The following is a 25,017-nucleotide window of genomic DNA, read 5'->3' as shown; positions in this document are numbered from 1 at the left end:
CCCTGGTGACTCAGTGGTAAAGAATTTGCCTGCCAGTGCAGGAGACATGGGTATGATCCCCTGGAGAAGGAAATGGCAACCCACTCCAATATTCTTTCCTGGGAAATCCCATGGACAAAGGAGCCTGGAGGGCTACAGTCCATGGAGTTACAGGAGAATCAGACATGACTGAGTGACTAAACAACAATCATCCCTAACATACAAAGAATTCTTAAAACTTTTATCATTAAAATAGAAACAACCTAGTGTAAAATTGGTGTACATTACTGGTGGGAATATAAAATGGTTCAGCCACTTTGGAAAACATTTTTTTCAGTTTCTAAACATGTTAGAGTTATCATATGACCCAGTACTTCTACTCTTAGGTATATATCCTGCTGCTGCTGCTGCTGCTGCTAAGTCACGTAGGTCCTGTCCAACTCTTCACGACCCCATGGACTGTAGCCTACCAGGCTCCTCTATCCATGGGATTTCCCAGGCAGGAGTACAGAAGGCAAGAGAAAAAAGCAAGAGTGGGGTGCCATTGCCTTCTCCGAGGTATATATCCTAGAGACTTGCTAATAATATACATCCACTCAAAAACTTGTACGTGTGTGCTTACAGCAACATTACTCAACAACCAAAGAGTGGAAGCAATTCAGATGTCTATCAGCTGCTGAATGAATAACAAAATGTCATGTATTCATACAATGGAATATTATTAAGCTATAAAAGTGAATGAAGTACTGATGCATACTACAATGAAGAAGAACCTCAAAAATGTTATGCTATTAATGAGTGAAAGAGGCCAGCGCTGAGGCGAGTGCGCAGAGGTTGTTCGAAGGTGACCGCGGATCCTAGCTTCCTGCAGCCAGCCCTAAAAAAAAAAAAAAAAAAAATGAGTGAAAGAAATTGGTCACAATAGGTCACATATGTGAGTTCATCAACTAAAATATCCAGAATAAGCAATTTCATACATGCAGAAAGTAGATTAATGGTTTTCAGGGGCTGGAGGCAGGATTTTTGCTGATGAGTGTTGAGTTCCTTTTTAGGTGATAAAATGTTCTTAAGTTTGAAAGTGGTATTGGTTGCACAACTTTGTGAACATATTCAAAGCTGCTGAATTGTATACTTTAAAATGGTTACTTTTGTGATTTTTTTTAAAAATTAGAACTTAATGAAGCTGAGCTAAAGAAGGGGAGTCTATTATACTAGACTACCTCTACATAAGGAAGTATTGAGTATATATTATGTTGCCCAGATAGTAATGAGATGCTGTTGCATCCATAAAGCAATACTAGATTTCTCTGAAGAAAGCATAATCAAGAGTAAAAAGGGACTCTAAAACAATAAAAACTTTGATAATCGTGAAAAATATCAACAGAGGTATAAGGAAATTAAATTAGCAAAACTGCTTAGTTATGGATAGAATAGAATCAGAATGCAAAAATAAGTATAAGGAATAAAGTGTAATTAATCCAGAAACATCTAAATATTAAGAGTTCCAGAGAGATTAGGGGAAAGGAAGGTAAAGAAGTAATCAAAGAATTAATAGAAGACAATCTCCTGGAACTATAAGACTTACTGTAATTCAAATGAGCCCACCAAGGATCCAACAAAAAGGATAAAAACAATCCCCTTTAAGTCACTTTCTCTTAAATTTTAGAATACTGGTTACTGACAAATGAACTTAAATTCTTCCAAAGAAAATAGTGAGATACAAATGACAGACATCAAAATGGCATCAGCCATCAGACTTATAGAGCAGTATTGAATGTCCTACCAGTGAGGGATTACATTCCAAATTCTGAGGGTGAATACATTTTCATCTAAAATTCTGTATCTAGGTAAGCTACCAAGCAAGTAGAAGGATAATGTGACCATTTTCATAATACAGTTCTTCTAAAAAGTAACATTTATTCATCCTTTTTAAAGTTACTCCAGTATATTCTGAAGAAAAATGAAGAATCAAACCAAGAGGAAACAGGGATTCCTATTCACAAGGATAGTGAAAGGAGCTGTTTGGATGGTAGTACTGTACCAACCTATAAAGAAACCAAGTCAAAGCAGTAGAGGGATAAAAGAAGGAGGTAGATATAAAAAAATTAAATAGAACAACTAGATTATTTGAAGGAGAAGGCAATGGCACCCCACTCCAGTACTTTTGCTTAGAGGATCCCATGGATGGAGGAGCCTGGTGGGCTGCAGTCCATGGGGTCACTAGAGTCAGACACGACTGAGCGACTTCACTTTCACTTTTCACTTTCATGCATTGGAGAAGGAAATGGCAACCAACTCCAGTGTTCTTGCCTGGAGAATCCCAGGGACGGGGGAGCTTGGTGGGCTGCCGTCTACGAGGTCGCACAGAGTCGGACACGACTGAAGTGACTTAGCAGCAGCAGCAAATTATTTGACATATGTATGCTTTTGAAAAGAATTATAATAGCTGTTTGAAACATCTGTGGGAAAAAGTGGCCAGAAAATGATAGCTAGACAATTATCCTCCAACTGAAATAAATGAAAGAAAATAATAGCTAGAAATAAGAAACAAAGCAAAGGTGAGATGAAGTAATTATTACTGCCCTCTCCCACAAGAAGAAATGTTCTACTAGAAAAGAAACATAATCATAATTAACAAATTGGTACAGCAATAAGTGATATTTGCATACTCATAATGATGGAAACTCCAGTACTTTGGCCACCTCATGCGAAGAGTTGACTCATTGGAAAAGACTGTGATGCCGGGAGGGATTGGGGGCAGGAGGAGAAGGGGACGACAGAGGATGAGATGGCTGGATGGCATCACTGACTCGATGGATGTGAGTCTGAGTGAACTCCGGGAGTTGGTGATGGACAGGGAGGCCTGGCGTGCTGCGATTCATGGGGTCGCAAAGAGTCGGATACAACTGAGCAGCTGAACTGAACTGAAGTGAATGATGGAAACATTGACTATCACTAATAAAAATTATGACATATATTCAGATAGGTAATATGTAAATCATGTATAAACTAAATCCTCAACATAATAGAAAATGAGTAATATCTAAAATTTTTCAATTAAAAAACACCTATAAATATAGACCAATTAAAAAGATTCAATATGGTACTTGCTGAAGAGGTGGGTTGAGAAGTAGGGTGGTACATGGCAGGAAAACACATTTTTTTGTTACAAGGCTGCAAACTGCAGCTTGTACATATTGATGAAACTTTTTATTTTTAAAAAGGAAAACTGGAATCATTTGGAATATTTGAATAACAAAATGGCCAAGCATGTCAAATATATACCTTTTTATCAGGTCAAAGAGTTCCTTTTTATTACGGTTTATAACTGGTTTACAACATCATATAAGTTTCATGTCTACAATAGTACATTAATATTTTTAACTCTGTGTGCCCTACAGCTTGCTCATTACCAAAAGTTTAGTTTCCAGTCGTCCCCATAAGGTTGAGTTCTCTTACCCATTTTGTTCCTTTACCTCCCTTCCTTTCTGGTAACTGCTACTCCCTTCTCTCAAACTGTGTGTTTGTTTTTGTTTGGTTTGGTTTCTTCATTTATGTTCTTTCTTTACTTCCTTGGCTTTTAAAAATATTGCATAAATGAATGAAGCCATATTGCATCTGTATTTCTCTGCCTGAATTATTTCACTTAGCATTGTACCCTTAAGGCCATTCATGTTATAAGTCTGCTACTGCTGCTGTTGCTAAGTCGCTTCAGTAGTGTCTGACTTTGTGCGACCCCATAGACGGCAGCCCACCAGGCTACGCTGTCCCTGGGATTTTCCAGGCAAGAGTACTGGAGTGGGGTGCCATTGCCTTCTCCATGTTGTAGGTCTAAATATGATATATTATACAATCAATGGAATGTAATTTTTATTGAAAATGAGTTTTCTTTCTTAGACCATGAAATAATGCTTTGGTTAATCAGTAGTATCAGATTTGATAAAATAAATATTTTGAGTATTACTGTTAAATATACTTTTAATGACAGATAATTTATAAAAATCAATCAGGTATTAAGCCACAGATTCTGTCACAGAGTTGTGGCTATGGTGGACAATTAGAAATATCTAATGTAAAAGGAGAAGTAGGCACAACAGTCATAATGATACAGAGGTATCATGGAATGAAGAAAGAAAAGAGCAAGAATCAAGATAGTGTTGGCACTGAGATACTTTTTTTCAGATGTGTATAAATACATGATTGGAAAATGAGAGTCATCTGTAGATGCACTGAACAGAAAGGAAAAAAATTAAAAGATGAGAAAACATTCTGGAAAGAATTTTGGAAAATGCAACTTACTTAAGACCAAATAAAATTAATCTAAAATCATTTACTTTCTGGACAAACAGGCAAATATCTTTTTTCAGCAAGCTGAGACTGAGGGATAAGTCTCTAATGTAAAAAGGGAAGAATCTACAATAGGCATCCAGTTAAATTTGCTACAGGAAGACAGGATGTTGATTTCATAGAACTTACCAGGGCTTATAAAGTTGTTAGTGAAGTGGCAGAAGAGTTCTTCAATGCAACCTACTCAGCTTAGGTCTCATAATTTTTCATATTCTACTGTATAAAGCACTCAGTTCCCCTACTGGAGGCTGCAGACTGACAAGGAGCCTTTGGATGATGCAATTGCAGAATTGGAAATAATGAGGAAGGAAAGTATAAAGATTCTACAATCATCATGCAATTGTTACATGAGAAACTCATAATATGGACTTTAGCCACCCAGGGTGACAATGAAGAACAGAATAAGTAAGTATTACAGTATGTGGAAGATGGAAATCACTGAGTCATCAAAGCCAAAGGAGCATTCACCTCTGACTAGCCCAACCATGCTCATTCCTACCCCTCCAAAATCTCCATAGTCGCTAAAAATAACCAAATCTTACTTTTACATTTGGGCGCAGCATATAGGTTTTATCCTCTAATTTCTTTTAAAAAAACTTCCAGGTGTCTTGAGGGCAAAGAATAAACCTTGGTGAATTTTACTAGTCCTCATTTTAAGGTTCTTCAAGACACCAAGGCACAGGCTTTCTCGAGTCTCCTTACTATTGCCTCACCAATGGGAAATATTAGAAATAGACAGTCTATTTAAAAAAATTAATCCTCCTAGTAATAGAATCTCAGAGAAAGTTTTATTTCTGTAAGGAATATAAGATAGTATATTTCCTTTTTCATATAATTTTTTACTGAGTTATATATCGATATTTACAGTTAACTGGTTGTTTAAATTGAAGGTCTAGGTAGATATGACTTATTGTATTTATTGTAATAGTTATATTGTCAAAATTTTTCTGAAATGTGCTGAAATGTTACAAACAATACAGCACAGGTTTTTGCTCCTTTTACCTTATTTCAGAGTAGACTGCTATAGGAACCTGTACTGAAAAACCCACATCAATCTTCAGTCCCTTATTGTTATTTTATTATTTGTGTGTTTTTCCTCTTTCCTTCAGTAGCATAGCAAGCTGTTTGGGGAATGAATAGACCTCAAAGGTGTAGGAAATCAGGGGTATAGTGTCTGTGAAAAGTGAAAGTTAGTTTCTAGTTGTGTCCAACTCTTTACAGCCCCATGGACTGTAGCCCACCAGGCTCCTCTGTCCTTGGAATTCTCCAGGCAAGAATACTGTAGTGGGTAGCCATTCCTTTCTCCAGGGACTCTTCCTGTCCCAGGGATCAATAAAACCTACTCAAAGTGGATTTGCTTTTTATTATCACCATGCTGAAGCAATTCTAAACAATATTAGTGATAAAGCTTGCTTCCACCTAAAATAATCTTGCTTTTGTTCTAAATATTAATATCGCAATTATGGCTGAGTTTTTATATATAAGTGTCAAATAAGAACAATTGTATTACTTATCCTCTAAACAAAGACGTATTTTCCTTAGATGCTAATTCAAAGAGCCTCAGTTATAGTTGCCTCCCATATAGGTGTGGATTTAGCTACATGCATTTGTTTGGCAAGTAATTTCCTAAGGTTACAGACCTTGAACTTGCTCCCAGCACTGTTGGTGTCTTCATCCCCTAAGGTATCCCATATTGCTGCCTTCAAAGAGTAGACTCAAAATAAACAATGATAGTGCAGTGATTATAAAGACAAAGAAACAACTTGACTTATCTCAATTCTATCATTCTGTGACCACGTGGAGTTTTTATTTGTGCTTAAAATATTTAAGAGGGCTTCCCAGGTGGCCTAGCGGTAAAGTATCTGCCTAGCAATGCAGGAGATGCAAGGTTTGATTCCTGGTTCAGGAAGGTTCCCTGGAGTAGGAAATGGCCATTCCAGTATTATTGCCTGGAAAATTGCTTGGATAGAGGAGCCTGGCGGGCTACAGTCCATGGGGTCACAAAGAGTCAAACACGACTGAGTGACTGAGCAGCAGCAAAATGTTTAAAACCGGAACAGTGAGCAAATGAAGAAGTATGGTATTTCATACATGCAAATTTTATAGGTGTGAAAAATATACATAAATATGCATGAAATATATTTATTTCATCTTATGGTTATTACTGAAAATAATTTTCTTAGATAAAGGAGGGAAAGTATTTTTAAATGATCTACTCTGAGATCAGATAACTAGAAACACCAGTGCCCACTGCTGCCCATCTTCCTTGCCAAGCCCCTTTCAATCGGTATGTGTAACAGAATGCTGACTTTGATTAGTAATAGATATGATGAAGGCACACATATTCAGAGTCTTATTGTTATTGAAACAAAGCATCAAATTCACATTTAACTTAAGTAATACAAAACCAATTTCAGAATACCCCTGAAGGGTTATAACAAAATCATAAATAAGCTGTAAATAAACAGGCACGTCAACACACATGTAAAACACACAGACCTATGTATATATATATATGTTTTGTGCATATTATTTTATGTATCTTAGAAAAATAAACATCTTTTATTTAGCTTTTAGATGAAAGAGGAAATTAAAACTGAAAATACATAACATTCAGAAGTCAATGGCAATGAGAAGGGGCTACATACCATATCTGTGAAATGTAGGTAAGATAGAACTGAAAGAAAAATTCAATTTAATGTCTTTATTGGGGATAAAAGCATAAAATAACAAAATTTTAATTCAAGTAGCTAGTGGGAATATTAACTCTATATAAAAAAGAAAATAGGATAAAATAGTTGTAATATAAATATATTTATATTGTAATAAATAAAAAAATTTCCTAATTTAGAAGAATTAATAATATTTGCCTCACATAAATTATTAAGGAAATGACAAGAAATAATTATTTAAATGGAACTAAAAATATGGAAAGGCAGGAAACATAAAGAATATGCTTAAACTCATTTGCAGTCAAGGAATTACAAACTAAAGAAAATAAAACAATTTTCTATTGGTTGGGCAAATTTTATTACTGATAACATGAAGTGATAGAAAAACTGAAAAAAAAATAAGATTTCTGGTACACTGTTGATGGAATTTGAATTAGTGCAGCCTTTTGGAAAAAATTTGTCAGTACTTATCAATATTACAAGTGATATACCCTTTTGTTCTGACAGTTCAATCTAGAGAAATTTATTTTACAGAAAGATTTTTCACATGTTCACAAAGATATTTGTATAAGAATATTTATTACATCTTTATTTATAGTAACAAAAATAGAAAACAAAAGTCAGTTAACTTGGCATTTTTATCTTATAGAATATCATGGTGTCATTAAATGGAATGATACAGATTTGTATGTACTGAAATAAACTCAAGCTACCTAATTCCTAAGCACTTTATTAAGTGAAGAAAGCTAACTCATGGGAAAATGTATACTATGATCCCCTTTTTGGAAATACTTTTTTTTAACTTAAGTAAATGTGTATACCCATCCTTGTAAGTAAATGCATGGAAAGCAGTCTGGAGAACACACAACAAACTTTTCTTCATGGTGTGGCATTGGAATTGGGGTAGGGAGATAGTAGAAGACTGATTTTTCATCCTATTTGATTTTGTATTATCTGCAATTCTTTCAAGAACGCATTTATGAAAACTGTGCAGTTGTGATATATAGACTGATAGATAGCCTTTAAAATAGTTACAAAGGATAGTACAGGAGTAGTAAATGGAAAACAGTCCAGAAACTAACAATGAAGACAAGATAGTTGTAGAATAATCTCTAGAGCCTGAGTCTAAATCCCACAACTGTGTGATCTTGGGATGGTAATTAACCTCTTTGTCTCAGTTTCTTCATCTGTGAAATAAGGGTGGTTAATGGAACATTATTCAAGTGAATATGTGTAAAATCCTTAGACCAGTGTCTAAGGATATATAAAGTACTCCATGCATATATAAAAAGATTGTTAGCTATTCTTGTTAAAATCAATAGAGGAACATTTCCCAAGAAGAAATGTTGAATATTCTCAAATTGGAAATGGATGAGAAATGAAAGGAAATAACTGAGATGTTATTTTCACATTTAAAAGGACTAAACTAAGAGAATAGTCCTCATGTTAATAAACAGCAAAAAGTCAGGGGCACCAAAAATGCTGATACCTTTAACTAATATACAAGAAAAGAAAGAAGTGATTATAATATAGACTAATTTGTGAGAATAGACTTAAAGGAAATGTTTTCAGAATAAAAGTGTTCAGTATGTTTGTAGCCTTGCATGAAATTGGTCCTGTCCAAAATGTCCATAAAACATTTTTTTTGATAAGACATTTTGGTTCATGCCAAATGATCCTTGAAATTTGATCCTATCCAAAATGTTCATGAGTGTGTTTGGTCAATGCCATTTGGTTTGGGATAGGAACAAATATCAAGGACCTTTTGGCATAATGTTTTATGGACAGTATACTGCTGCTGCTAAGTCGCTTCAGTCGTGTCCGACTCTGTGCAACCCCATAGACGGCAGCCCACCAGGCTCCCCCGTCCCTGGGATTCTCCAGGCAAGAACACTGGAGTGGGTTGCCATTTCCTTCTCCAATGCATGAAAGTGAAAAGTGAAAGTGAAGTCGCTAAAGTCGTGTCCATCTCTTTGCTACCCTGTGGACTGCAGCCTACCAGGCTCCTCCGTCTATGGGATTTTCCAGGCAAAAGTACTGGAGTGGGGTGCCATTGCCTTCTCTGATGGACAGTATAGACAGAACCAAATGTCTGCTAACTTTTGATAGCAATGGAAAAAAGGAATCAGTGGACAAAAGATGAAAGGAGAGTTGGGAGAGAAGGGTGACTGGTGGAAAGTGACCCCAGAAGGGACAGAAGGAGGTAGAATCAGTAGCACAGAATAACGTCATAGGGAATTATTTCCAAATAGAATTTGAAGCATGGATCCAGCATTCTGGAAAAAATCTTACACAGAACCGTAACTCCGGAATTTGGAATCTGCTTTGTACTGAGAGTGGTTACATATTGGATATAGAGGAAAGGAGCAGTTGTCGTGGAGGCTTAGGTGATGAGTATGGCTATCATACTGAATGACAAATTAGGGCATTAGAAGGACAGGAGGAAATTTCAGAGCCTCAGAACTGTTGGTGAAAGTTTTAAAGAATTGTGGAGATATGAAAGTGAAGTCACTCAGTCGTGTCTGACTCTTTGCTACCCCATGGACTGTAGTCTGCCAGGTTCCTTCGTCCATGGGATTTTCCAGGCAAGAATACTGGAGTGGGTTGCCATTTCCTTCTCCAGGAGATCTTCCCGACCCAGGGATTGAACCCGGGTCTCCCACTTTGTGGGCAGACACTTTACTGTCTGAGCCACCAGGGAAGTCCAAGTGGAGATATGAGGGAAACTTAAATCTAGGTATGGAAGCTTTAAGAGTGTGCAAATCAATCAGTTACAAGAAACTCTGAAGTTTCAGTCAGATTTTCAAATTTCTTCAGCATAGGAAATAGTGAAATTGGTGAAATGAACTATCTACCTACATCTATAAGGGATGTAAATGTTCTATTTTTGTTGCAATTGTTTCTTTTAGCGGTTTGGTAGCATTTTGAATAGAGCTTCCCAGATGGCTCCTGCCAATGCAGGAGAAGTGGGTTCAATCCCTGGGTCAGGAAGATCCCCTGGAGAAGGAAATGGCAACCCACTCCAGTATTCTTGCCTGGGAAATCCCACGGACAGAGGAGCCTGGCGAGCTATAGTCAATGGGATCACAAAGAGTCGGACATGACTTAGCCACTGAGCCACCAGCATTCTGAATACCATGTATTTAATTAATGTTAAAATGCATTCAGTCATAATACACTGCATCTACTACTACTTTTTTTTTGCTACTTTGTTTTTTAATAAAATAGAACATTTAATGTATTTGTTAACCCTCAAATTTTAGTGTTTTTATAATTTGAAAAGAGACATAGAGAAAAACCACAAACATAATTTTAGCAATGTCAATTACATCTAATTCTGCTTGTTTCTGTCATGTTCTACATCCCTCACCAAAAGTTGAAGTATAAGGAAAGGTGAGATGAGGGGGAAAGAGTGAACATGGGGGACAAATGAAATGGGAGGGACATATGACATTTATTCCTCCACATACTTGACATGTCTTTCCTATGCCTAAACTATTCTAATGGAACTTCTTTCTTCTTTGGCAGATGTTTTAGAAGAAAACAGATGAAGGGTGGACAGACACAGAGTAAGTAAAAAGAGACACTGTATACCTTTGTGACAAGGAAATGTATTTTTGTGCACACATTCATGGATCCATGAAACTTTTTAAGACTAGATCTCACTTTAAGTAAGCTCATATGAAAATAATTGATACGTGCAAAAAAAATCAAAAGGTTATTATTTACTTTAGAAAAGATTATTTCCTGTCATGAATGTTTTCTCTTGAACTTCTTTAAATTAGCAAGTGATCCCCAGGGCAATAAACCTAAGAACTGATTTACAGTCCTTCAAAAATGTATCACTATTTTCCCAAATTCCAAAAGCAGAAACATAGTGATGCAAAATGTGGGTCAATAATAATTTTTTTTTCTTGATGCCTTTCTAAATGCCATTGGTACTGAAATAGAGCATGAGTTGAATGTAAACCATCCAAAAATATATTTTTTTAAATCTCCAAAATACACACCAAAAGTATCTGAATACAAAATCTAACCTTTCTCCTCAGCCTGTCTTGGGTGGGGATGGGGGCAGCCATTACCGACTTGAAGACAGCTAGTTTGCCCACAACTCCAGATTTGAATTTAGCCACTGTAGAGTATACACCAAGAGAGTGTCAATATAATTCACAGCCGTGTGCATAAGACTAGGTTTGGGGTGGAGGCGGGCGGCGAGGGGTAGAGGTTGAAGGGATTGAGGCTGAAAACATGGGCCCTGGCCTAGGGACACTGAAAGAAGGGACAGGATGGCCCTTGGGGACTAATCTCTAGCTCTTAGGGTCTATTGTAGGCAAGCATGATGATAATTTTACAAGCCTAATTACCTTTTTGGTGGGTAGAGAGGGTTTCCTAAGCTATTTATAAAGTGAAATTGGAAGAATTAATGAAGAGGAGGTTTCTGCTCAACAAGTGAATTGGCTGAATTAGAAGTATTTTCTTGCTTTGTCATCTATAAAAGTCAAGAAAATGTTTTATAATATGCGGTTGAATATCTATTTTGTTTTTCTGATCTTAGATCTCAGTAACACTTAGAGTGGAAACTTTGCTTGGCTTTATCCCTTTTTGATATCTAATTAAACCTGATTTAGTGGAGAATTTATCAGCATGCCTTTTCCCTCATATTTCATTTATGGATATGGACAGACACCCATTTTTACCATGCACTGTATGTTGAAAGATCAAATACATCAGCATAATTTAAATAAATCTGAGCCCTATAAATTCCCACTGGATACAAGACCACAAATGGAAACAAGAACAAGGGCATGTTCAATGACATTAAAATGCAACTAATTTAAAACACAAAGGAAATACATTTCTATGGAGCGCCTAATAAATCTACAGCACTCATTTCCACAAGATTTTAGTGAGCCAAATACCTCCGCAAATTTCAAGAAAGAATTACACATTCATAGCACAGGAAAAAAATATTTGTGGATATGAGGCTACATGAACTATCAATTTCCATGCTTTGTTTTTGAGTTGCAAGAGATTCCAGCCAACTTCCTAGATTAGTAAAAATCGCTTGATAATTAGGGAATGTGCTAAAATAAACTAGATTTGAAGGTCTTCATTTACTTAATTCTTTTATTTGACTGATGGGTTTATTTCAAGTAGTGCTGGGGATACAGAAATGGCAGAATGTTTTCTTGGCCATCTTTGAATTGATTACACCAGTAGATCATTAGTGTAATTGAATCAGTCTCCTGCAAAGATTGGATGATATGCAGAAACAGTCATTTTTATGGTAAGACAAATATATTTGTATAAGAATATTACTGGAGGAAAAGAAAAGAGCAGCAGACTGATAGGAGAGTGAATGAGAGCTGGAAGAGAGAAAGAAAAGAGCGAGGTGATCACATGGCTGGCATCACAGAGTGGTTCTGAACCAAATCAGAGATAAGAAGTCAAGTTTAGCTAATGAACTAGCTAAAGCCTTTATTTTCCCTCCATATTACAAATGTTTCTTTTCTTTTTTTTTTTTTTACTGATTTAATTTTTGGCTGTGGTGGGTCTTGGTCACTGTGTGTGGGCTTTCTCTAGTTGCCCAGAATGAGGGCTACTCTCTAGCTGTGCTACAAGGGCTTCTTGTGCTGGCTTCTCATTGAGGAGCACAGGCTCTTGGGCACGGAGGCTTCTCCAGTTGCAGCTCACAGGCTCCAGAGCACAGGTTCATTTGTTGTGGCATATGGGCTCAGTTGCCCCACAGTATCTTCCCAGACCAGGGACTGAACCTGTGTCCCTTGCCTTGCAAGGCAGATTCTTAACCACTGGACCACCAAGGAAGCCCCACAAATGTTTCTCAATGCATAGTCTTCCATGTAACGTGAATGTCCATGTTTTCCTTTTTATTCCTCTTCTCATACCAGCAATTACTAAAGAAGAGACACACAAGTAAGCTTCCCTTTATCCAGATACCTTTTTAAAAGTATCTCTGAGGTTTAAGAAAGTCAAATGTCCATTCCTATGAGGACAGCCTTCTGAAATATCATCCGTGAACTCTCTACAATTCCAAGGCCTTGATCTTTCCATTCCTTCAAATATTTTGTAAGCCATCTATCATCCCCCAGGCACTATAATAGACTCTGGAGATATGTCAACAAAATAAAATATTCTGCTCTCAGGAGTTTACATGCTACTGGGAGAGAGAAGATGGGAGAGAAGATAAATAATAAAATAAAAAGTAAAATGCATTGATGGTTATAGATGCTAGGGAAAAAGACAAGTCAAGAAATATGAGGAGTGTGTGTGTGTGGAGGCTGGGGAAATGGTATAGTTTAAATAGAGTGGTCAAGAAAATTCTCACTGAAAAGTGTTGATGGACACTGTAAAACATAAGGAGTGAGGTATATATAAGGATGCTTCAAAGCAGAAGGAAAAAGGGGAATGCAAATTCTCAGAGGCAGACAGTGATTCTGGATTTAATTTTGGTAAAGATGGGGACTTGGGGATCTTGACAGAACTGTGTCATTATCTGACTTGCCTTTTAATGGCTCATTCTTACTTTCAGAGTAAACAATTTGTTTACTCATTGAGAGAAAATGAATCTGAAGTTTTGCATTGGTAGGTGTAGAGTGGATGATATAGAAGTTAAAGTCTTTAGTACAGTTGCAGAAGTTAGTCATAAAAGTTGATGGGAACTTCCAACAGAAGCATATGAGAAGAGCAAAGAGGGGCATTGATGGAACCCTGCTGGGTACTAACATGTAAGGAATGGAAAGAGATTAACTTAAAGAATCCAAGAAAGAACCTGTCAGAAAAGTATGAAAGGAAACAATTATGAAAGGTAAATACTACTGAACTTCACTTAAGGACAGATGAGCTTAGACACCATGAATTCGCACTGACCTGAAAGTGGACTGAAGTATGGTTGTTTGACACATTTAGCAGTACTTCTGTGCCAGTAATAGCATAGAAGACTCATTGAAGAACTGCTTAACGTTGTGTTTTGCTAACAGGTATGATAAACATTAAGAATATCCAATAATTGAGATTTTAATGAGAGACAGTGGAGAAGATACTCAGCCATATGGTTTCGGGTAGGGAAAAGTAAGTAAGACCCAAAGAAGGATAAATAATGAGGAAACAGGAATCAAGAAATGATGTGTCTAAGAATCTGAAGAGCAGATTTAGTACGATGAGCTTGAAAATGAGGATAGGAAAGAGTTGTGTAGAGTGAGATATGGATGCTTAAGATTTTTAATGGGAAGCATAATATAGCAAAATCTAATTATATTGAACTTAAAAGTTGGTGCCTTTGCTTAATGTGTCTTAGACTATAGGCAGTTTCATTATATGATATAGATTTAACTGTTCTCTTTTAACTTCTTTTGTTGTTGTCATAAAACCCCAAGTTAAAGGATTCTCTTCCAGGTGTTTTAGTTAGAGACATCTGTTCTAGTGTATGCCAACTGACCACTGTAAGCAAGACCACGGGCCCATTGTAGGAAAGCTGCCTTGTCTTACAGAGTCTTCTTTTCACCAGGCTTTTTGCTGAGTTACTGGATATGAGCATTTTACACAAACTTACATAGTTTTACAGAGGTCCTCACAAAAAAAGTTTTGGCTGTGATTAGACCACTGAATGCTAGTTTAGTATTTTTTCGGTTAAATAGTTTGGAATGAAAGCATTCATACTCATTACTTAATAAAATGAAAGAAAATCAGATATGTAAAGGCAAAGATGTTATTTAAATAGAAATGTATTGTTTACTCTCAAATATGATTACCAGAGGTTAGATAAGTAGATAGATAGATCTTAGTTTTAATTTTAAACTTAAGTTGAATAACTCTCTTGAAGCAAGGTAACATTGTTGACTGCTTCTGCTTATACATCTCCAACTTTTCCTTATTTTTTTTCTTTTCTTTTTTACTGAAGTATAGTTGATTTTACAGTGTTGTGTCAATTACTGCTGTACAACAGAGTGATTCAGTCATATATACCCGTGCTGTGCTTAGTTACTCAATTGTGTCCAACTCTTTGCAACCCCATGGACTGTATCCCACCAGGTTCCTCTATCCATGGGGATTCTCCAGGCAAGAATACTGGAGCGGGTTGCCAAGGTCTCCTCAGGGGATTTTCTCAACCCAGAGATTGAACCCAGGTCTCCCACATTGCAGGCAGATTCTTTACTGTCTGAGCCACCAGGAAAGCCCAACCACTAGGGAAGCCCATAAATATACACATACATTCCCTTTTATAATATTCTTTTTCCATTATGGTCCATCACAGGACACTGAACATAGTTCTCTGTACTACATGGCAGGACTCTGCCATCCATCCATTCCACATGTAAAAGCTTACATCTGCTAACTCCAACCTCCCACTCTGTCTCTCCCTAAACCTTCTTCCCTTTGGCAACCACCAATCTGTTCTCTATGTCTATGCTTCTGTTTAATAGATAGGTTCAATTGTGTCATATTTTGCATTCCACATATAAGTGATATCATGCGGTATTTATCTTTCTACTTCTGACTTACTTCATTTAGTATTAATCTCTACTTGCATCCATGTTGTTGCAAATGGCATTATGTTGTTCCTTTTATGTCCTAGTAGTATTCCACTGTATTGCCAGTAAAAGCAGGTCACATGTAAATGTACCACATCTTCTTTATCCAGTCATCTGTTGAGGGGCATTAGGTTGTTTCCATGGCCTGGCTATTGTAAATAGTGCTGCTATCAACATCAGTCAGTTCAGTTCAGTTGCTTAGTTGTGTCTGACTCTTTGTGACCCCATGGACTGCAGCACGCCAGGCCTCCCTGTCCATCACCAACTCCCGGAGTCAACTCAAAATCATGTCCATTGAGTTGGTGATGCCATGCAACCATCTCATCCTCTATCATCCCCTTTTCTTCCTGCCTTCAATCTTTCCCAGCATCAGGGTCTTTTCCAATGAGTCAGCTCTTTGCATCAGGTGGCCAAAGTATTGGAGTTTCAGCTTCAACATCAGTCCTTCCAATGAAACCTCAGGACTAATCTCCTTCAGAATGAACTGGTTGGATCTCCTTGCAGTCCAAGGGACTCTCAAGAGTCTTCTCCAACACCACAGTTCAAAAGCATCGATTCTTCGGCGCTCAGCTTTCTTTATAGTCCAATTCTCACATCTATACATGACTACTGGAAAAAGCATAGCCTTGACTAGACGGACCTTTGTTGGCAAAGTAATGTCTCTGCTTTTTAATATGCTGTCTAGGTTGATCATAACTTTTCTTCCAAGGAGTAAAAACCTTTTAATTTCATGGCTGCAGTCACCATCTGCAGTGATTTGAGAGCCCCCAAAAATAACGTCTGCCACTGTTTTCATTGTTTCCCTATCATTTGCCATAAAGTGATGGGACCGGATGCCATGATCTTAGCGTCAACATAGGGGTGCATGTGTCTTTTGAATTATAGTTTTTGCTGGATTATATGGTAATTTTATTTCTAGTTTTCTAAGGAATCTCTACACTGTTTTCCATAGTAAACAGTATGTGAGGGTTCCCTTTTCTCCACATCATCTCCAGCATTTGTTGTTTGTAGGCTTTTTTATGATACCCATTGTAACAAGTGTGAAAAGTGAAAGTGAAGGTTGCTCAGTTGTATCCGACTCTTTGCGACCCCAAGGACTGTATTATCCTTGGAATTCTCCAGGCCAGAATACTGGAGTGGGTAGCCTTGGTACATTATTGTAGTTTTGATTTGCATTTCTCTAGTAATTAGCAATATTGAGCATCTTTTCATGTGCCTATTGGCTATCTGTATTTTTTTTTTTTTTTTGGAGAAATATCTATGTCAATACTCTGCCCATTTGGGGGTTGGTTTTTTTTTTTTGTATTAAGTTATATGATCTGTTTGTATATTTTGGAAATTAAGTCTTATCAGTTGCGTTGTTTGCAAAGATTTTCTCCCAATCCATAGGTTGTCTTTTCACTTTGTTTATGGTTTCCTTTGCTATGCAAAAGCTTGTAAGTTTGATTAGGCCCCATTATTTATTTTTTATTTTATTTCTGTTGCTTTGGGAGACTGTTCTGTGTTTGGATTTTTTCCCCCTAAACTAGCAGAGAAACGTCTGCCAGTATAGTTTTTGTTTTCAGAGTGAACGCTGAAGCAAATTGCCTCTTCTTATCTTAGGTAAAGTTTACTGTTTTGAGTTTGCTGCTGGCCCTTTTGAGTTCCAGTCACTAAATGTGAACCTAAGTTTTCAGCTTCACACCTCTTTTCCTGATTTTTAAGTCTGTCTTTTGGTGGAATAGATGCTCCCTATATGAAAGCTGTGCATAAAATAGGGACAAAATAAACTCAAAGGTTCCTCTTTATCATTAATCTCCATGTGTCCGTCTCTGATGTAAACCTGCAGAGGGAGGACTTGGTAATTCCCTGCAACAGAGTGAAATAAAAATTGTATGGTCCTCAAAGGTAGTGCTCCCACAAGTAAATCTAGTAGCACAGACTTCTCCTTTTTCATTTAAGTCAAATGAATTTATCAAGAGAAAGAAATTCTCATAAAAGCTTAATTAGATGTTAAGAGAAATAAGCTAATAGAAAGAATTAATAAAAGGGAAGACAATAGCAGGCATATTTTGATGAATAATGTCTACTAATGTGTTAAATTTGGAGTAAAAGAAAAGTTATGCAAAGAAGTGGGGAAAAAAGCAGAGAAAAGAAAAAGGAACAAAGTTCTCAAAGTATATAAGAAAATGAAGGAAAGAATGAAAGACAGCAGTGAGAAGTAGATGTTGAAACAGAATTGAAAGTTCCCACCATTTTTAAAACATTATTTAACTAATAACATTGGAAGTATTAGTATTAAACTACAGGATAATTCATAAACAGAGATAAAGATATTTTATTAAAATTCTGTTTACATACCACTGGATTTTTTTTAATGTACTACCATTGTAGTAGAACTGTCTGTAATCTGTTTCTTTATAGCATTGGATAGATTATTACATATAGAGTTCATATGAAAATAGAGTAATCATACAATGTCTCAAAAGCAGAGGACTCATTATATGTGCATATTAATCAAAATATTCAATTCTACTTGAGTAAACACAACTATAATACTAAAATTTTAATTTTTTCTGGATGCCTAACTATTTCATCAGTGATTTAGGATTACCTACTTATTTAAAGTATAATTGGGACATCCCGCAAAATCTAGTGGTTGCTCCTTTATTATAGCCATGTGCTCAGATTTATTCAAAGAGAGAACAGTTTCTGCAGCGTCCTTTAAAAATAAAAAAATAAAGTATCTGATTGTGATTGCTGTTTTGTAGGTTCAGACATTGAATGCATTCTTCCTTGGAAAAAAATAACTAGGAGCAATAATCACCGGCAAAACTTTGCAACACCAATTGCCTTGAAAAGGAAACAAATATTTCCCCCACACACAAGAAAAAATACTGTCCATTCCTGTCAGCCTTTTCAACCTCTTTTGTGTTCCAAGAAATTGCGAGTAATGAAAACAGGGCAGAGCCAATCAAATGGGTGTGTATACTACTGCACTGTGCGAGTTGAAAGCTCTGCATTTAAAATAAGGTTTATGCATAATTCATAGCCTATGCATGTTTATGTAAATTACCAAAGGCGGAAGTATGTAGGAAACCAGAATCTGAGGTAAAATGACGATGTTATAATATACTGCTGGACTTGCATCTCCCCAGTTCAACATACCCCCCTTTATACTATTCTTGAAAATTACATCATATGCCAGTTCACACTAGGAAACCTAATAAAACTTTGAGGCTCACACCCATAGTATATTTTTCAACATTTCTTTCAGATTCCGTTTATTATTTAACACTGAAACTTAGCCATATATAATTCAGACAGCCTGGGAATAAAGATGTACATACATATTCCTGTTAATGGGTGTTATATAAGTTGAGTGAAATAGAAACGGTGCCTAGACATTTTATTTAAAGATTGGGAGGTTTTAAATGTATGGAGATTTCCACTTCTTAAAAATGCAGGAAATGAACTCTTCCATCACTGAAAACAGTCAGTGAATTTTGGAAGGTAAAATAAGTGTTTGGAAGGCAACCTCCCATGTAACACAGAACACCGGTGTGGTTTCTGGCTGGTGATATTCAGCTCAGACTCACCTTCTGGGTTAAAGTGTTCTTTTGAATCAGTCATTGTGGGCTGCCAGCAGAGAAGAGCTTATTTGCATGAGCTCTCCACCTCCTGGTCAGCTCTGAAAATCTGGCAGCATAACACTGCAATTGGCAAAGGAGTGTTTAAAAAAAATAATAATAATAAATAAGGGCTTCCAAAGAAAACACTGTCATAGAATTAAGTCCAGTGCACCTGAAATTCATTGCTGTGTTATCTCTTAAATTGTTATAAATATAGCAGGCATTTTGAAGTCACTTCTGTTTATTCCTTTCCTAATGTACTGTGTGAACCATTTTTCACATGTGTTAACGTACTATATGCAAATGGAGTTTAATGTGTTTTATTCACAGAATGCATTTACAAATCATTTTGTGTATGGGAGGAAGCAGTTGCCTCACTATTGCATGTGAAACTGAAAAGGAGGAGTACATATCACTACATTTCTCAAATGAGAGAAAATTTAAATGGAATGAGGAAGCCTACAGATGCTATAAGAGAAATTTTCTAGGTTTCTAATTCACCTCTTAGTACCTTTTTCTCACTTCATATACAAAATCTGTTGCTGAATTTCCCTCCTTAAGAGTTTTAAGCGCTTGTCATGAGAAACAGTTATCCCTTCCATTATTCGTGCTTAGTTCCACGTATCCTGTTCCTCTTAGAAATCGAAAGGAAAAGCTCAGAAACAGCAAACACTTACAGGTGAAGCAAAGATTAATTTAAACATTTGTGCTCCATGTACTACCACAGTAACAGAATAATTTCTCACACATCTAATAGTCATGTATTTTATTTATGGCATTTAAAGACTTTCAAATAATTTGCAACAGAATTTATTTTAAATAGTTCTCATACACTAAACTACGTAAATCAGTATGTTTTAAAAATGCAGAGTAGGTTAAATATTGAAAGTATATTAAAATTCCATTTTATATAATATTAAATATGTAACCAAAAAGAGCATCTCTAATTGTGATAAAAATAATGTGAAGAATGTGTACGCCATAATGCTTTTATTCTGCTAATTTATAGAAATAGGTCCCTAAATGGTTATTATTTTCATTCCATGTGTAGAATGACCAGGAAAAATGCTAGCAATTACTCGGTGAATGGTGTTCTACCCTGGCATGAAGCTATCACTGATTTGCATATAGCGTTGTTGGAGATGAAGCCTGTGACATGCAGATCATCATCAGCACTGGGAGTTCACACTGCCAACTGTACCTCCTCACACAAACACACACTGCCACTTACGGGTCAAAGAGAGTGTGGCCACTGCAGTTCTGAGCAATTAAAACACATCACGCTCCTGGAATTTTAAACATGTTTAGAAGCGGGGTCTTTTAGAAGGATGTTTTTTCCTTTGTTATGTAAACAAAAGGAATTCTTTTAGAAACTTATTCCATGGAAATATTGGTCTTTTACCTACATTTTCATGGTTTCCTCAAAGGAAAAAAAAAGGCATGTGGCACAACATTAAGATATTAATTATTTGATATGTTAGTATCAAAGAGAGTGTAAATGTAGTTAGGAATAAAATGTAAAAGTCTTCTTTAAATTTAAGAATAAGAAAGAAAACATCAAAATGTAGATACAGTCCACTAATTTTTGAGCAGTGTCTCTTAGTAGCTTCTGTGGTGACATGAGTCCACAAACATAAACTCAGATGAGGCAACTTTTACCTCATTTATCAAGTAGAAAAAAGAGCATCTTATTTTTAATTATCGGTATAATTATCTCTGTTATTTCCTTTGTGTTGATATATAGTCATTGACTGACTTATTTCCTGCTATTCATCCTTATTTATTAAAAAAAAAACTAAAAATTTTTCTCTGTGCATTTTAGATTTAAGTATTTTGAATTTAACATAATGAGGGATTATTATTATTTCTTGATTTAAATAAAAGCTTAATTGATAACAAAGTAGTGAATTGGTTGTGGACCTTGAGAATTACACTCTCAGCAAAAAGATATTTTTCTACCAAATTTTTGAGCGGACATGTGAATGTATTAGAGAATTTACATCTGCCCTATGGGACTATCTATAGTAGATTGTTTCTATACATTATATGTCAAGACTTGTCTATTGAGGCAAATACAGCAGGTATGCACAGGAGTATAATTTATAAAGTATGCTTACAGGGTATTTTTTTTATCATGTCCTCACCCATTCTCTATTACCTCTCTTGTCCCCTAATTTTCATGAGGCTCTGTCGTGCATCTTATTTTCTATTTAGTGAAGAAGCTGAGTGATCGGTTATGTATGATAAGAGGAAAAATCAGTCAAATGTGGACAAGGCTGGCCTGATAAGACTGAAATGAAGTATGCTTTTGGTTGTGTAATAATTTCCAGCTGTGTTCTAGTTTAAGAAACCATCCAACATGACATTCCTAGCTTCACTCAGTCACACATTTCATACAGGTAGTATTTTTCAGATGACACCAAGTTAGAAGGGCTTGCTAACACTTCAGAAGAGAAGATCAGAATTCAAAGTGACCTCGATAAATTGAAGAAACAGCATGAACCAGATGAAAACACTGGCTTGCCACAGGTCCTTCAGGGGGGAAAAAATCTAAGCTGGAATTCATCACTCATTTATTTATTCATTCATCCAGTATTTATTGAATTCCTACTATGTGCCAGCCACAAAGTGAATATTGGTTAATTTTAGTTTGGAATTCTGACCCCTCCTTTGATAACTGGTCATTTTAGGAAATAAATCTCTCTCAAAATTGTATGTTCCTGCATTGTACAAAACAGGTTTCAGAAAAAAAATACAAGCAGATCAAGGAATACCACCATCATACTGATATATGTGTGTGTGTATAAATACATATATATATATATATAATATATGTATATCTATATAATATTTATATGTATATACACTCTTCATTCTTTTTAAACACAAGTCACTTTGAGGAGATAAAATGTAGTATTTAATGTTAAACTTTGGGTTACAATAGGTTGGAATGGGGTTCCCAGGTAGTGCAGTGGTAAAGAATATGCCTCCCAATCCAGGAGACAAAAGAGACTCAGGTTCAATCTCTAGGTCAGGAAGATCTCCCAGAGTAGGAAATGGCAACCCACTCCAGTATTCTTGCCTGGAAAATCGCATGGACAGAAGAGTCTGGTGGGCTGCAGTCCATGGTGTCACATAGAGTTGGACATGGCTGAGCACACACACACACTTCCACAGGTTATAATAAAAGTAAGTAAAAGATATTTTCATACTGTTCATGGGGTTCTCAAGGCAAAAATATTGAAGTGGTTTGCCATTTCCTTCTCCAGTGGACCACATTTTGTCAGAACTCTCCACTATGACCCATCTGTCTTGGGTGTCCCTACACGGCATGGCTCATAGTTTCATTGAGTGGGCCTTAGGAAGCATCACTATGAACAAAGCTAGTGGAGGTGGAATGGAATTTCAGTTGCACTATTTTCAAACCCTAAAAGATGATGCTGTGAAAGTGCTGCACTCAATATGCTAGCAAATTTGAAAAACTCAGCAGTGGCCAGAGGACTAGAAAAGGTCAGTTTTCATTCCAATCCCAAAGAAAGGCAATGCCAAAGAATGCTCAAATTACCACACAATTGCACTCATCTCACATGCTAGCAAAGTAATGCTCAAAATTCTCCAAGCCAGGCTTCAAAAGTATGTGAACCATGAACTTCCAGATGTTCAAGCAGGCTTTAGAAAAGGCAGAGCAACCAGAGATCAAATTGGCAACATCCTCTGGATCATTGAAAAAGCAAGAGAGTTCCAGAAAAACATCTATTTTTGCTTTATTGACTATGCCAAAGCCTTTGACTGTGTGCATCACAATAAACTGTGGAAAATTCTGAAAGAGACGGGAATACCAGACCACCTGACCTGCGTCTTGAGAAATGTGTATGTAGGTCAGGAAGCAACAGTTAGAACTGGACATGGAACATACTGGTTCCAAATAGGAAAAGGAGTACGTCAAGGCTGTATATTTTCACCCTGCTTGTTTAACTTATATGCAGAGTACATCATAAGAAATGCTGGGCTGGATGAAGCAGAAGCTGAAATCAAGATTTCTGGGAGAAAAATCAATAACCTCAGATACACAGATGCCACCACCCTTATGGCAGAAAGTGAAGAAGAACTAAAGAGGCTCTTGATGAAAGTGAAAGAGGAGAGTGAAAAAGTTGGCTTAAAGCTCAACATTCAGAAAACTAAGATCATGGCATCTGGTCCCATCACTTCATGGCAAATAGATCGGGAGACAGTGGAAACAGTGACAGACTATTTTTGGGGGGCTCCAAAATCACTGCAGATGGTGACTGCAGTCCTGAAATTAAAAGACACTTGCTCCTTTGAAGAAAAGCTATGACCAACGTAGACAGCATATTAAAAAGCAGAGACATTAGTTTGCCAACAAAGGTCCATCTAATCAAGGCTATGGTTTTTTTAATAGTCATGTATGGATGTGAGAGTTGGACTATAAATAAAGCTGAGCACCGAAGAATTGATGCTTTTGAACTGTGGTGTTTGAGAAGACTCTTGAGAGTCCCTTGGATTGCAAGGAGATCCAGCCAGTCATTCCTAAAGTAAATCAGTCCTGAATATTCACTGGAAGGACTGATACATACTTTGGCCACCTACTGCGAAGAACTGACTCATTGGAAAAAACCCTGATGCTGGAAAGACTGAAGGCGGGAGGAGAAGGGGGTGACAGAGGATGAGATGGTTCAGTGGCATCATGGACTCAATGGACATGAGTTTGAGTGAACTCCGGGAGTTGGTGATGGACAGGGAGGCCTGGCGTGCTGCAGTCCATGGGGTAGCAAAGATTCAGACATGACTGAGTGACTGAACAGAACTGAAAATATATTTACTGATTAAATCTTTATATGGTATAATTCAGGTATACTCAATTCACTTTTAAAAATTTGATTCCAGTAGTATTCTACCTTTGTTTTCCCCTGGCTGTCTTGAGGAAGAGTAATCATGCATCCTAGTTTGATTGGGACAATTGACATTTGCTTTTTCAGCATAATTCTTAGTCTCTTTCACTCTCAGAAGTGATCCACTTAAAAAATAAATTATGTGATCCCCCTAGTTTGAGATGTGTACCCAAACAATGTGCTTTTTGGTGGTGTCAACTAAGATGTCATTCCTGCCCTTGGACACCTGGAGAGGCATAAATACCAACAGATATTTCAGAGGAAACCAACGACCAGAAGGATGAACAGCCTTCACAAAGGAGCCAGTAGTCAAGAGGCCATTAAAAGTGTTAAATTTGAGAACATAGGACAGTAAAGACTAATTAACAACTTACCAGACATAGTTCGTCTTTGAGCAAAAACTACATTAGATAGGTGTCTTTAACTTGAAAACCGGTTCCTGAGACAAAATAAGCAGAAATGGTAATAGTATGTGATAGTAACACCCACAAGTAGCTAATATATACCTATCTGTAATGAAAGCATTTTCATTACTTTTCCAGACTTTTCACCATTCCTTGAAATGGACATGTATATATTTTGCTGGTAACCAAATTTTATAACTATTTTATAACTGTTGTACCTAGGTTTTATTTCTCATCATCTTTTTCTGTCCTCAAATGTGTAGCCTTAGGTGTGAGGAAATAAAGAGTTAAATTTTTAAACAGCCACTGATATGCTCTCTAAAGCAATTATTCCTTCTGTCACCAAGAGATAAATGTACTACCACAAGACATTACAAATGTGCTCTTCTAGACTCTAATACAAATTACTGTCAGACCACACCACTTAAAGCCTTCTTGCTCTTATTTAGTAAAGCCAATTCCTTGTGATTTTTAAAAAATATATAAAGAAGAAAATATCTTGCTCTGAGGATTGAGAATACATTTTAACAATTTGTAACCCTTTT

The 25,017-nt window shown here is 36.6% G+C and overlaps 1 protein-coding gene across 1 annotated transcript in view; it reads left to right on the top strand.

The window, feature by feature from the left end:
* Positions 1 to 25,017, top strand: part of CCNH (cyclin H) — a 227,423-nt gene that overhangs the window by 90,734 nt on the left and 111,672 nt on the right. The window contains exon 2 of the mRNA XM_055563646.1: positions 10,527 to 10,567. The gene's annotated coding sequence lies outside the window, so the exon portion shown is untranslated. The remainder of the gene's footprint in view (positions 1 to 10,526; positions 10,568 to 25,017) is intronic.

This window comes from Bubalus kerabau, chromosome 1 (assembly GCF_029407905.1).
Source record: "Bubalus kerabau isolate K-KA32 ecotype Philippines breed swamp buffalo chromosome 1, PCC_UOA_SB_1v2, whole genome shotgun sequence".
NCBI lineage: Eukaryota > Metazoa > Chordata > Mammalia > Artiodactyla > Bovidae > Bubalus > Bubalus kerabau.
The sequence above is the reverse complement of the archived record's forward strand: the minus strand, read 5'-3'. Positions and strand labels throughout refer to the sequence as shown.